General features: G+C 30.4%; 1 protein-coding gene across 4 annotated transcripts in view; it reads right to left on the bottom strand.

Annotated features, from left to right (window-relative positions):
- The window catches only part of LOC120413926 (ATP-binding cassette sub-family C member 4-like), a 50,067-nt gene extending 40,978 nt beyond the window's left edge, over positions 1 to 9,089 (bottom strand). Inside the window, exon 1 of one of the 4 annotated variants that reach the window (XM_039574911.2) lies at positions 8,971 to 9,089. The gene's annotated coding sequence lies outside the window, so the exon portion shown is untranslated. Of the gene's footprint in view, positions 1 to 8,874 lie in introns of all 4 variants that reach the window. The other 3 variants (XM_039574912.2, XM_039574914.2, XM_039574913.2) reach the window with 3 other exon arrangements.
- Positions 9,090 to 14,409: the final 5,320 nt, after the last annotated feature.

The raw sequence follows: 14,409 nt of genomic DNA, 5'->3' as shown, positions 1-14,409 counted from the left end.
TCGACCCTCTCCTATTCCAATGAAAATTTGTAGAAGCTACACTTATATAAGCCAATTTTTTGTATACGGAGCCAGTTATACTCGATATTGACATTCGAGAAGGACGTAAGTGTTTTAAAAAAATGTATCGAGAAATTAAAAGTGAGAGTGTGTGCAACATGGAGTTAAACTTTCTGTGAAGTTGCTGTGAAGATTACCATGGCACTTTGAAAAGTTTAACTCCATGTTGCACGCACACACTCTCACTTTTAATTTCTCGATAGCGTAATTTTAAAACAATGCTGTATCTCGAAGCCGTTGCATCGTATCAAAAAGTGATCAAAGGCAAATTTTACGGGCTTTCTGAAAAAAAAAAAAAATAAACTGAAAAACACGTTTTTTATGAGTTTTTTTATTCTTAAGTTCAAAAGTCAAATTTGAAGGTGGGCCCACACAGTTAAAAAAAATCATGGTAATATTACATCTGGGAACCTCTGAAAATGTGGAATTTTACAATTTTTCTGATGTAATGTCTCATTTTAGTCTTAATTGAGATAAAATCAGAAATCAGAAAAATGTGTAGTTTTTACTCTGAAAATGTGTTATTTTACTACTTTTTGTGTAATGCCACTTTTTCAGTCTTAATTGAGGTAAAATTACATCATGAAAGAGGTATTATTCAATCTTCCAAAATTACACTTTCCAAATTTACAATTTTTTACTGTGTTAATCACATTGCTCGTAAATGAACACATAATATATTTTCAGTGTAGTTCAGTGGATGGTAGTAACCTTGATATTAAATTAGCTTTGAATTATCGAGTCATTTATTTTTAAAACTATGAACACTTTTTTCAGAAAATTTTACAAATGTTTTGCTTTGTAGACAACTACTCACTATAATTTTTAATTTTTGACCGTTTTATTAAGGTGACGACTTTTATCATTGTCATCAAATCTAACAGACTACCGTAAAACGGGGTGACTTTGATAGCCGGGGAGACTTTGATAGGTTTGCGATTTTTCCGCAAAATGAAGAGTACAATTAAAATACGTACGGAATGGTTCAGAATCATACTGACCGTGGTAGAGAAGTGTTCAAAGTACCTCAAGAAGAACTTTGCATAAAATTTTAAAATGTTTAAAATGTTAGTTAACTATAATTAAGAATATGTTAATGGAAGTCATTATTTAAAACTTCTCAAAGTGCCATGATTTTCTCAATGAACATGATTTTGAATCGGAAAACGGAATGCATTTTCGGGTTCTTTGGACAATTTTCCACTAGGAGAATGTTACATAAGTTTGTAAATAATAAAAATCATGTGTCCTTGAAACACAATTAAAAAAAATCTCCAAATTTATAGGCAATTTCAGTTGGACAAATTTCATGTAAAATGTGAAAACTTTTGATTCATGCTTTGTATTCAGTTTAAAATGCAATATAAATCGATAATTTTATAAACAAAACTAGTTTTAACAAATTTCAGGCAAAATTCCTACTTTTAAACAATTTTATGTTAAATTGATTAGTATTTTGATAAAAAGCTTATAAACTTAGTTAACTAATTATTAAAATTGATTTTTTTTTCTTAAAAACTTCATCAGCTACTTAAGTGATTGTACATTTAACGTACAAATAAAGTTTGAACACTTTAAATGTGATTTTAATAAGAAAAACTATGACTATCAAAGTCACCCCGGAATTTAAACTAAGAATTTTTAACGTAACTATTTTTTTAAACACTATTGAAAAAACTTTTTTTCCAAAATAGTGCTTGGATTTTGTGTGGCCTACCCCAGTTCATGTTTTAAAAATAATAATCTTGAGAAATACCTTACCTGTTGGAAAATATTTCAAAAACAAATTGAAATCCTATCAAAGTCAACCCGGTTTACGGTATATCAATTTAACTTCGTTTACAATATTTTCACGACATTCCTTCTACAACTAGTTTAGAATACTATATTTGATTTATACGTTTTGATACTGTTTGGAAACGATTATCTCTTTCTTGTAAAGTTAAGAAAATCGTCATGAATTAATAATGATCAGCCTGGAAGTCAATGATTGGCGGAATAGCTTTACAAATTTATATAACTCTTGAGACACATTTGGTTTAGATCAAAAAATCCTTCAAGGCCTTCAAGAAGTGCACGGAAAAAAAGTCAATTCCCGAAATCTTGAATTTTGTCCATGATTTTAGAACCACGAAGCACGTGGTTTTTAAATTAATGAACACAATTAACGAAACCAGGAATTGATTCATCTTCTTATTTCTAAAATTGAAATAAATACAGAGCATTTTGAGTGACGATCTGTTTTCTTTGAAAACTATTGATCGTATTATCTTTTCAAATGTAACTTTTGAATGTAATTGAAAAAAAAACAATTTGAAAAGCAAAAAAATCAGCACTTTCGAGAAATTTTACATCCACTCTTCCACAGCACATGGGTGCACGCGTTTGTTGATATTGAGTTTTGTTTACTAACCACTCAAATTTATCGCATTCGAGCGCACCAAGAAATGGAACGTGTTCTGCTGCATGTACGATATTTTAGAATCACTTCACATAGTGTTCCAAGTTTCAAGTCAGATTCTCTAGTTATCGTTGATCTTCTTTGTAACTGTTACATCGATCGACCTTTTTTTTTTTTTTTTTTAAGGACCCTCCATCACACCCCCACACCAAAAAGCTCATAATTGAGCCCCCTGGTAGTGGTCTCCTTAAATGCTCAGCTAACAAATGTTAATGTAAAGGACGAAAGCAAACTAAATTTATGCTGAGAACATTGTTTTACAAAGAAATGCTAATATTGGTGGGCAATGAAGAATAACTACTGCTAATACTAAGGTGAAATCCCAGTGGAAAAAAGATTTCCTTTTAAGGGATCCACAAAACTAAAATAAATGAAAATAGCTCGACTAATAAAGAGAAATATAACCTATTTTATGTAATCGGTGTTAAGTGTATTCTATTGGAACAGTTCGTGTAACTTATGTTTTAAATGCTGTTTTAATCTGATTTTGAAAATGGAGGTGCTAGTGGTTTGTTTCAAATCAATGGACCAAGGTTGGTTGAAGCTTGCTCACGTCGCAGGTGGTCATTTTGTCTAGTTGAATGAAAATGTGGTGCACTTGGTAAGGTTATGTTATGGTGCATTACAGGATTATTTAGAAGATTGTGCACAAATACTAATGTTTGATAATCCCTTAGGTAATTCAAGGGAAGTATTGTATGAGATAATTCGGAATACAGTTGTAAAGTTGGGTACAGTAATGGTTTGTAAAAAATTGTTTTGAGACAGCGATTTTGGAGTGTACGAATTTTCTTTAATGAAGTACTGGAGGCATAGCCCCATGTTGACACAAGGTAATTCAGTTGGGAATGAAAATACGCAAAATAAAATTTTAATAGAACATGCCGAGGAACAAAATTTCGCACTCGCCAAAGCATGCCACATAAAGGGGCCAATTTCTTTTCAACGTGATTAATTTGGTATGCCCAGGAAAGTGTCGGGTCTAAGTGTATTCCCAAATATTTAAAGCAATTAACTTTTTCAATTTCTTGATTCCCTAGTCTTGGATGTTCGTGTTCTGTTATGACTTTACGAATTGAATGAAATATCATGTACTTGGTTTTACTAAGGTTTAACGACAAAAGATTAGCATCAAAGAAATTTTTGAGTACTCCCAGATCAGCCTCAATTGATTCAATTATTGTGTTAATATTTTTATTTGGATAAAATAGAGCTGTATCGTCGGCAAATAACCTAGGAGTACCGCATAACTGTAGTTTCCCTAAGTCATTAATATAAAGAAGAAATAGCAAAGGGCCAATGTTGCTGCCTTGAGGCACACCAACTCCAATTGTTTGATTAGAACTGCGGGCGTCATTTATTGCAACAAATTGCTTACGATTTGACAAATAACTTTTAATTAAATCATTGGCAAGGCCTCGGATGCCATACATTTCAAGTTTTTTTAAAAGAATGCTGTGATCTAACGTATCGAACGCTTTCTTGAGATCCAAAAATAATGCGCCTACAGATTTTTTAGAGTCAACTTCTTTAATTATATCATCAACCAATTCAAGTATCGCTGTTTGTGTGCTTGATCCCTGCCTAAATCCGTACTGAAATTTATACAATATTTTTCTTTTTGACAAGTATTTAACTAACCTATTGACAAGAAGTTTTTCAAATATTTTATTAAAAACTGATAATGTTGAAATTGGACGATAGTTATTACAGTCGTCAGGATCACCAGCTTTAAAAACCGGTATAACTTTGGCAATTTTCAAACATTCTGGATATTCTCCAGTGACCAACATCAAATTAAAACATTGTGAGAGAATTTGAGCAAAAATACCACAATTTCTCTTAAGAATATTCACAGGAAAATTATCAGGCCCGCAACTTTTTTTGTTCTTGAGAGATTTTATTAAAGTAATAACTTCATTTTCATTCGATGGCCACAGTACAATTGTGTGATCAATTCGACTTAAGTTGTTTATTGGATTAGAATTCAAGTTCCGTGGTATGTTCGCTGCAAGTTGACTACCAATATTGGAAAAGAAGTTGTTGAATACTTCGCAGACTTCAGCATCGTTGTTTGTTCTTGTCCCATTATTACATGGTGTCGATCCTAATCCCAAAATAAAATTCCCTGACTTTTCCCTGACCTCTCCAGACCACCAATTTTTTTATTTTCTTTTTTTTACTAACATATTGTTTGGAGCGTTTTTATGGTTTCATGCATTTTCCTTTTTGAATATTGCAAATTTAAGATATTGAAAAAAATCAACGACTTTTTTATTTTGATTTTTTTAACCATGAATTCTGCAAAAACTTGAAAACTTTTTTTTTATTTTGCCAATCATTTTTTTTCTAATCGAACATCCAAAATGAGCAACCATAAAATCTAGAGTTTCTTTGTTTTTTTTTTTTAATGGGTCCTATAAACATATGAAACACAATAGCTTAATTTCAATTGTTGCAAATTTCAAATTGCGATTAGTTAGTTTCACTTCATTTCCTAAAGAAAATTTAAAGTTAAAAGTTTTCAAAAAAACAATTGAAAATTTGAATTAAAGTAAGAAGTCATGTTTAATTTTAAAATTGTTGCCTTTTGCGGAATTTTCAAACGAATTAGGCCGATGCCATTTTTGATTGTGTTTTTATAAAAAAAAACTAAAGGTTTTGGAGACAAAAACTTAAAAAAATATGTAATTTTGTAGAACCTTAAGAAAGATTAAAACAAAACTGAAAAACTAAGAAAATGTACAATAAAATGAAATTTTTTAAAGTAAATTTTTACGGTTTTAAAAAAGATCTAGGTCTTTTTCAACAAGGATTGTATTTAAAGTAAACGGTTTTCTGGAAAACATCTTCTTAAAAAATTAAAAAAAAATTTTTGCTGTAAAATAAAAAAAATGGTTTCTACCTTGACCAGAACCTATAGACGATCATTCACACGATCAATACATTTTATAAAAATAAAAACAAAATACAACCTGCTCGAGCTTTTCAGAAAGTCATTATTTATCAAACTTAGATATTTGGGTGTTTTGGAATAGATTCCAAATTTATGCTCGATCTGTCCAAGGGAACTCCTCCTTGTAACCCCTTGAATGTTGTTTGGGTATTTTTGCTAGGATTAGGTAATTAGAGGAAAAAGCCAAAACAAACATTTTGGCAAACAAAAAAAAATCAAAAAATTACAACGTTTTGAAACTTAGACCTAAAAACTCAATGAAATCTTAATATAAAAATAATAAAATTTAAAAAAATTGTTATAAATTCTCGATTTTGAGGTTTCAAATTTAAGATACAGTTCATACTCGATGATCTTACCAAAGCGTAGCTTAGAAAAATCGAAGCAAATTTTCCTACATCTTCTTCTTAAAATTTTAGAAGAATTTAAGAATTTAAGAATTTAAGAATTTAAGAATTTAAGAATTTAAGAATTTAAGAATTTAAGAATTTAAGAATTTAAGAATTTAAGAATTTAAAAATTTAAGAATTTAAGAATTTAAGAATTTAAGAATTTAAGAATTTAAGAATTTAAGAATTTAAGAATTTAAGAATTTAAGAATTTAAGAATTTAAGAATTTAAGAATTTAAGAATTTAAGAATTTAAGAATTTAAGAATTTAAGAATTTAAGAATTTAAGAATTTAAGAATTTAAGAATTTAAGAATTTAAGAATTTAAGAATTTAAGAATTTAAGAATTTAAGAATTTAAGAATTTAAGAATTTAAGAATTTAAGAATTTAAGAATTTAAGAATTTAAGAATTTAAGAATTTAAGAATTTAAGAATTTAAGAATTTAAGAATTTAAGAATTTAAGAATTTAAGAATTTAAGAATTTAAGAATTTAAGAATTTAAGAATTTAAGAATTTAAGAATTTAAGAATTTAAGAATTTAAGAATTTAAGAATTTAAGAATTTAAGAATTTAAGAATTTAAGAATTTAAGAATTTAAGAATTTAAGAATTTAAGAATTTAAGAATTTAAGAATTTAAGAATTTAAGAATTTAGGAATTTAAGAATTTAAGAATTTAAGAATTTAAGAATTTAAGAATTTAAGAATTTAAGAATTTAAGAATTTAAGAATTTAAGAATTTAAGAATTTAAGAATTTAAGAATTTAAGAATTTAAGAATTTAAGAATTTAAGAATTTAAGAATTTAAGAATTTAAGAATTTAAGAATTTAAGAATTTAAGAATTTAAGAATTTAAGAATTTAAGAATTTAAGAATTTAAGAATTTAACAATTTAGGAATTTAAAAATAATATTTTTTTTTCTCTTGATTGTTCTTATTTAATTTTAATTTTTTTGAATATTGATATCTTTGATTTTTGTTTTCAGATATTTTTAATTTTTAATTTAAAAATTTCGGATCTTATAATTTCTTTTTTTAATATTATTTTTTTTTTGTTTTTTGGTACCATTTTTTTTATTTTTTTCCTAATTTCTGAATAATTCAATTTTGAAAGTTGGAGCTGTCATTTTTGAATGTTTTGATTTTTTATTTTTCTTGAAGAAGTTCAAATTTAAAAAGAAATTCTTCTGGTTGAATCCCATCTAAAATTCAAAGGCGGAGAAGCTTTTGTTATATCCAATCAAGCTCATATTTGGGAAAGAAGCACAGTACACCCACTGGAACATGCCCAATAATAATTTTTGTTACATCAAAATGTCTGTATCTTCAGGAAAAGTTTAAAATTGAATGTATCCAGTATAAAAAAATAATAATAAGGATAAAAAACATTCCTCAAAACTTTAAAGAAATAAAATATTCAGAGTCAGTATGTTTAAAAATAAGTTGAGTGTAGTCCGTAAAAACCCTGTTTTTCCATAAGTTTTTTTGTTTTATTTCTTTAACTCTTGAATTTAATTCTTTAATTTTTAATTCCATTTAACCATCACTAGTTTGCTTACATTTAAGATTACACAAATTTAGACTACTTTGGATCATTTTTAAATCATAGTCCAGTTTAATTTTGAGAAAAATAAGAATTTAGATAACGAATACTCAAGTGAAATTTTGGAAAATTTTCTAACCTTACAATTTTTGTTAGAATTTTAGAATAAGAATTCAAAAAATTAAGAAATCAACAATTCCAAAATATCAGAACTTCAAAATTTTTAAAATTTAGAATCTTTATGCTTTAGAATTTTAGATTTTTTTTTAAATTTTCAAATGTTCTAATTTTTTAACTTTGGATTTTTTTAAACATTCAATTTTTCTGACAAAATGTATGATTTTCAAACAACCAATTTTAGAACAAATATCTGAGGATGGTGGGGCAACTGCCTCATATTGTCCCACCCTGTGTGCGCTAGTAATTTGTATTTTTCAGTTGAACAGAAATCCAAATTATTTGATTTTTAAATCTAAACATTGCAAACAAGCTACGCGCTTTTCATCGTGACCCTTTTCTTAAGCATTTTTTATAGGGAGTTCTGCGTTCCTTCCGGACTGACCAATTTAAAAATTAAATATTATCAATGTTGCAAAGTTTGGCCTGGAAGACATTCAAATACATCATCAAGGGTGAATTTTTAAAAAGAAATGAAATTTTGTAGTAATATTTTTAAGATCATCGAAATTCCCTGACCCAGCATAAAATTCCCTGACTTTCCCTGACTTTTCCAGGTCAAATAAAATTCCCTGACAATTCCAGGTTTTCCCTGACTTTTCCAGAAATCGACACCATGAATTATTAACCAAGCAGATTTTGTTGTTTTTCTTCCCTACGCCAAATACAACCTTAATATTACTCCAAAGCTTTGAGTGATTAGTAACATTAAGTAATTTTTCATAATACGATTTCTTACATTTCGTTTTCGTGTCAAGAGCGACCTTGAATCGACTATTCGCTGACCGCTTTATTCTAATTACGGATCGTCGGGGTCAATCACCTAATTAGACTGTTACAGCGCTCAAGTAAATACACAAATTAGGAATCCACACTATCGCAAAAAGAGCCGCAAACTAGTGACAAATATCACCACCAATCATGCAACCATGTGTCGTGCATACATCTGGCTGTAATCGAGCGTGGCACACGACACTCGATTTAGAGTCTATTCATTGAGATAAGATAGCAATTGGGTATCACAGAGTGGTAAAACAATCCAAAAATAAGTTTAGATTTAACAGTTGCGGTTTTGCTGATTTCATGTATTAACAAAGAACCTTGCGTAACTTTAATCACAACCTTCCCCGACACACACGATGAGAGTCCAAAGATCATCATCAACGACCAGGGTCACTTCATTGCCGCGAATCGGCATCTCTTGTGTTTAAACACCCCTCGAATCAAAAACCCAACAATTTACTTCAAACAAATTTTGACAATTCATCGTTCCAAAATAAAAACACACCGCCACTGACTGCCAACCAGGGGACACTTGACGCGAGAAAAGGGGGTGGTGGCGGGACACCGTCGCGACGGCGCAACTGCCAAAATTAGTACTAACAACCACAGTAAAACAACAACAACAGCACAAAAACCCGCTCTCACACACAGTATACAAGTCGAAAATCGCGAGCGAACGTCCGAAAACGCGACCTATCGCGACGAGCCGCGAACCAACACTGACTGTGTGAAACGCCAGAGCGTCGAGCAAAACGCGGTGAATATTGCGAATATACCTATGCCGCGCGCCGATAAACAGCCGCGAGGTTTGATTGTTGATGTGGAATACTGGTTTAGAGTGACTGGGAATTAACAATTAATCAAAAAGGTAAAAATTTGAAATTTTCTCAAATGGTCAAACTTTAGCACAACATTAACGTTACAAACTTTGCCAATATTTGATATTTGTCTTAAATCTTCCGATGGGCTGATAAAAGGAAAACCATTGACAAACTTCACTCCATTCATAAAATTGATGGGTCATTCTGACGCTGTGAACAGCTGTGTATGAGTGCAAATATAATAAAGCGCGCGCGCGTGTCGCAGTAAATTGCACGAGCACTGCTTTAGCTCAGAGCGACATGTGCCGACTCGTGCAACACCAAAACTGATTGTGTGCGAATGGATGTGAATGTATATGAAACAAGTCGCCGCTGCATTCGACATCTGTGAGGGTGAAGCGTATGGTCATTGCAATGCACTGAGTCATGTGGTGGTGACCGTTGGGTGGAGTGACTTGAACGAATCCGTCGAATTTGGAGTCAGAAGAAAACTAAAATTGGAATAAAAAAGTTTATTTATAAATATTAAATGTCTTAAAATTAAGTAATATTTAAAGCGTTTTTAAATGATTTTCAAATGATAGTGTTTTTTAGAAAGAAAGTGGTAATTCTCCGCCAACTCACACAGCAGTTGCCCCGACCCCTCTTCGATTTGCGAGATACTTTGTCCTAAGGGGTAACTTTTGTCCCTGATTACGAATCTGAGGTCCGTTTTTTGATATCTCGTGACAGAGGGGTGGTACAACCCCTTTCATTTTTGAACATGAGATTTGCAGCCTGAAATTTGGTCTTTTATGTGAAATTAGACGCCAGATTTGATGGCGTACTCATAATTCCGAAAAAAATGTATTTTTCATCAAAAAAAAACACTAAAAAAGTTTTAAAAATTCTCCCATTTTCCGTTACTCGACTGTGAAAAGTTTTGGAACATGTCATTTTGAGGGAAATTTAATATACTTTTCGAATCTACTTTAACCATAGTTTTTTCATTAAGAACAAAATTTTTAATCTTAAAATTTCGTGTTTTTTTCTAACTTTGCAGGGATATTTTCTAGAGTGTACAAAAATTTTGATGTATAAACATAAGGGGTTTGCTTGTAAACATCACGAGTTAACGCGATTTCTACGAAAAAAAGTTTTGAAAAGTGAGAAAAAACACGAAATTTCAAAATGAAAAAAATTTATTCTGAATGAAAAAATGACCCTTCTGAGTCAATGTTGATTCGAAAAGTACATTAAATTTCCCATAAAATAACATGTTTCAAAAAATTTTACAGTTAGGTAACGAAAAATGGCAGAGTTTTAAAAACATTTTTAGTTTTTTTTTTCTATGAAAAATACGTTTTTTTCGGAATTCTGAGTACGCCATAAAATCGGGCGTCTAATTATACATAAAATTATCAAATTACTACCTCATCACCGTTTCAGGCTACAAATTAAAAACACCTCTTTTTTCGCATGCTCAAAAATGAAAGGGGTCGTACCGCCCCTCCGTCACGAGATATCAAAAAACGGACCTCGGATTCGTGATCAGGGACAAAAGTTACCCCTTAGGAAAAAGTTTCACGCAAATCGAAGAGGGGTCGGGCCAACTTTTCCCGATTTCGTGTGAATTGGTAGAGGATCCAAATACTATATTTTAGTCATATTTTATTTTCTGATGTTTTCTGAAAATAAACACAAAAAAAAACCTATTAATTAATTAATATTAATAACTTAGTTTTTCTGAAGCATTAGCGGGCCGTCTATTCCTTGTTTAATTTTTGCAGACGAAAATGAAAACAAAATTACTTCTGTCCAGACAGGATAATCGAACCACGATTTTTTTTCCCTTAAACTACCCTAAAGTGATTGAGAATTTTTAAATCCAAAATGGCGATGATGAAATATTGAAAAAAATGATTTTTTTTAATTTTACAGGCAATCAACCATTCAAATTCGACTAAAATTGGTAGCAGAACTAGGATTTTATGTTTGAAGCATAAGAAAATGAAAAGAAACTTAGGATAGTCGAGTCCTTGAAATTAAAAAAAAAGCTTCATTTTTCAATGTTTCATCACCACCATTTTGGCCGCCATCTTGGATTTAAACATTCTATTGCTTTAGCGTAGTTTAGGAATTATACTTAAGCGATAATCGAGCCTGTACTGTATTATTTTTGTTCTCAACATTAAAAGTAGCAAAAAACACTGACGAAGAAGGATCAAAATCTTCTAGTATTTTGTTTTTGAAACATACCGGTTTTAATTTTGTGTTCAAATATCTAATAAAATGCTATTTGAATACAGTGAATACGGTTCCAGAAACACCCAGAAAGCAAAAACTAAAAATTTGGTTGAAAGGATCTTTAAAAAAAACTCCAGACTTTATCATTTCTTAAAAAAAATTAAAAAGTTTTTTACACAACAGACATACGTCAGGAATAATAATATCTGAAAATCCAAATCATAACTGAAGCATGCTAATTTTTTTAAATTCTAGATTTTACAAAAATGCGAAAAATAAATTCTCATGATAATTTCCCAATTATGTTACATTGAATGCTAACGCAAATAATGTTCATAAATTTTAAATCATTTTGGAAATTTTTATATTGTATAATTTGTATAAGGACTACATGGAAAAAAATTTCCGATCTTTTCGAAAACAATTTTTTTTAATCAAGACTAACATTTCAAAAGGGCGTAATATTGAATGTTTGGCCCTTTTGAAATGTTAGTCTTGATTAAAAAAAATGAAAATATTGTTTTCGAAAAGATCGGAAAATTTCACGAATGTTTCATATTTTAACATTGAAAATCGGACCATTAGTTGCTGAGATATCGACATTAGAAAATGGTGTGTTGTTTGGGTGGGACTTTAAAAAACATCAATTTTCCTGCGTTAAAACCTTTTGCATGGCAATATCTCATTAACTAAAGGTCGTATCAACAAAGTTCAAAAAAATAAAATATAGAGAATTTCCTCAGATTTTCGAAAAGATTTTTTTTCAAAGTGGGCAAACATGAGAACTACGTTTAAAAAAAAATGAATTACTGCGACTATTTTCAAAAAATACCGAAAATGGCAATAACTTGAAAACGGTGCTCTCTATCAAAATTTCACTTGAGTACTTTTTGATTGCAAATTCGATTTTACATCGAAAAATGAAGTTGAAATATTTTTGCAACCAATAGTTCGATTTTTTTACGTAAAAAACAGTATTAATTCAAAAATTCATAACTCGGTCAAAATTTGTTTGCCCATTTTGAAAATTTCTGAAAAATTGGCATTTGGCATATCATAAAATAAAAAAAAAATAAAAATTGGGTTTTTTTTTGCAAGTCTAGTTTTTGTGACAAAAAGTGAAATTAAAAAATCACCACAATTTTTTTTACTGTGTATCATTTCAATTCAGTGTATTCTTTTTCCATACCTGCAACTTTCCCGAAGACACCAAATCTCGATCAAAAGATACAGATTTTTGATTTTACACATATCATTTTTGTATGGACAGCTGCTAAATTTGTATGGGAAATTATATGGACAAACTAATAATGTAAAATGGCTTTTTTGGGCTTACCGAAGGCACCAATAAAGTTTCAAAAATCGAATAACCGAAATCTCAGAAAATTGCTCTAATGTAGAAAATTTAGCTTGAAATTGATTGATATTCCAGTTTGTAAATTATCACAGTTCAACAAAAAATCAAATGTTTCTTGTCTCTGAGACGAGTATATGTGTTCCTAGTAGAATTTTGCCTGCTGAATCCGAATCTGGGTCCAGAATTGCTTCAATTGGTCCCAATTTTGAGATACACCCGTTTGAAATGCTAGTTTAGGTCAAAATTAGCTACTTTGTCGACTATTTTACAAAAGAACTATTGAATAAACAACTAAACCAATACATGTATCTTATAGTTCACGTTTTCCCCTTTCTGAAACACCCCTGGTTTTTAAAATTTGATTGTTTCTACGCATATTTATAGCCATTTTTAAATTATATTTTCAGTTGGTTCTCATTCAAGTTTTTCCAACTTGCATGCAAGTCATATTATGCTGGGATATCAATAATAAAAATCAAAAATGCTTTGCAGAACGTTAAATAAGTATGTCTCGGTAATCTAATTGATCATATTTCATGTAATTTTGTCTGCTGAATCCATTCCTATCATTAGATTTTTTCAAAAAGGTCAGCTTTTTGAGTAAAAATTGAATTTTCAATGATTTTTTTCAAAATTAAATCTATTTTATGCTAAAGTATGACTCAGAGATGATTAAATGTCGATGTCTCGTCAGTCTAATTGATCATTTTTATGTATTTTTGTCTGCTGAATCCATTCCCATCATAAGATTTTTTCAAAAAGGTCAGGTTTTTGAGTAAAAATTGAATTTTCCATGATTTTTTCAAAATAAAATCTATTTTATGAGCAATTCTCTTTGAAATCGGCCGATATCGACCATTTTTTTTTGTTATATTTTTTGATTTGGCTCAAACTTTGTGGGGGCCTTCCCTATGACCAAAGAAGCTATTTTGTGCCAGACTTGTATGGGTGAACATACAACCCAAGTAGCAAGAAAAACATCGCTCTTTATTTTGTTGTTCAACAATTGCTCCATAAGTGTTTTTATTCGTTAATTATTGAACAAGTGTCAAAAAATTTGGTAAATTGTTCACATTTTGACCAAAAAACCATTGTTCAACATGGCTGTGTAACACAAATGCCAAATCTAGCAACGGATTACGAACAGTTCATTTTGAAGTTTATTCTGACCTCAATGCAACATGCTTGTAGAACTCGAAAAGCAAAATGACATTTGCAGACATGATGTTTCATTTCAGTTTGCTAAACGTGATAACATAGTAGATTTGACCTTTGGCTTCGGCTGGGATTTCTCGTAAACTAGTTGTTTATGTGAAGTTCGCTTTCGTGTTCTAAACACCGAGCAAGGACATGTTGACGAAACAAGCAAGGATAGTTCTAAAAATAGAAACAACTTATGTTCGAAAGAAGTTTTGGCAAACTGTTAGTGAACTTGGTAAAACCTCTAGATGACCGCCGACTTCTTATTGACGTTTAGGCCTGCTCATCCAACATAACCCCTCGTGGAAAGAAGCAGACGCGCGCCCGGACTTGATATTTGGAGTGATCTTGGGTTCGATACTTGCCCTGAGCATTCTTCATCAAAAAGGAAAACTGAAAATGCAGCACCGGGAACCAGCAGCAGTAGTAGAGTAGT

The sequence above is a fragment of the Culex pipiens genome, chromosome 3, assembly GCF_016801865.2.
Source record: "Culex pipiens pallens isolate TS chromosome 3, TS_CPP_V2, whole genome shotgun sequence".
Taxonomy (NCBI): Eukaryota; Metazoa; Arthropoda; class Insecta; order Diptera; family Culicidae; genus Culex; species Culex pipiens.
Note: the sequence above shows the minus strand (reverse complement) of the source record. Positions and strands in the feature narration are given on the sequence as shown.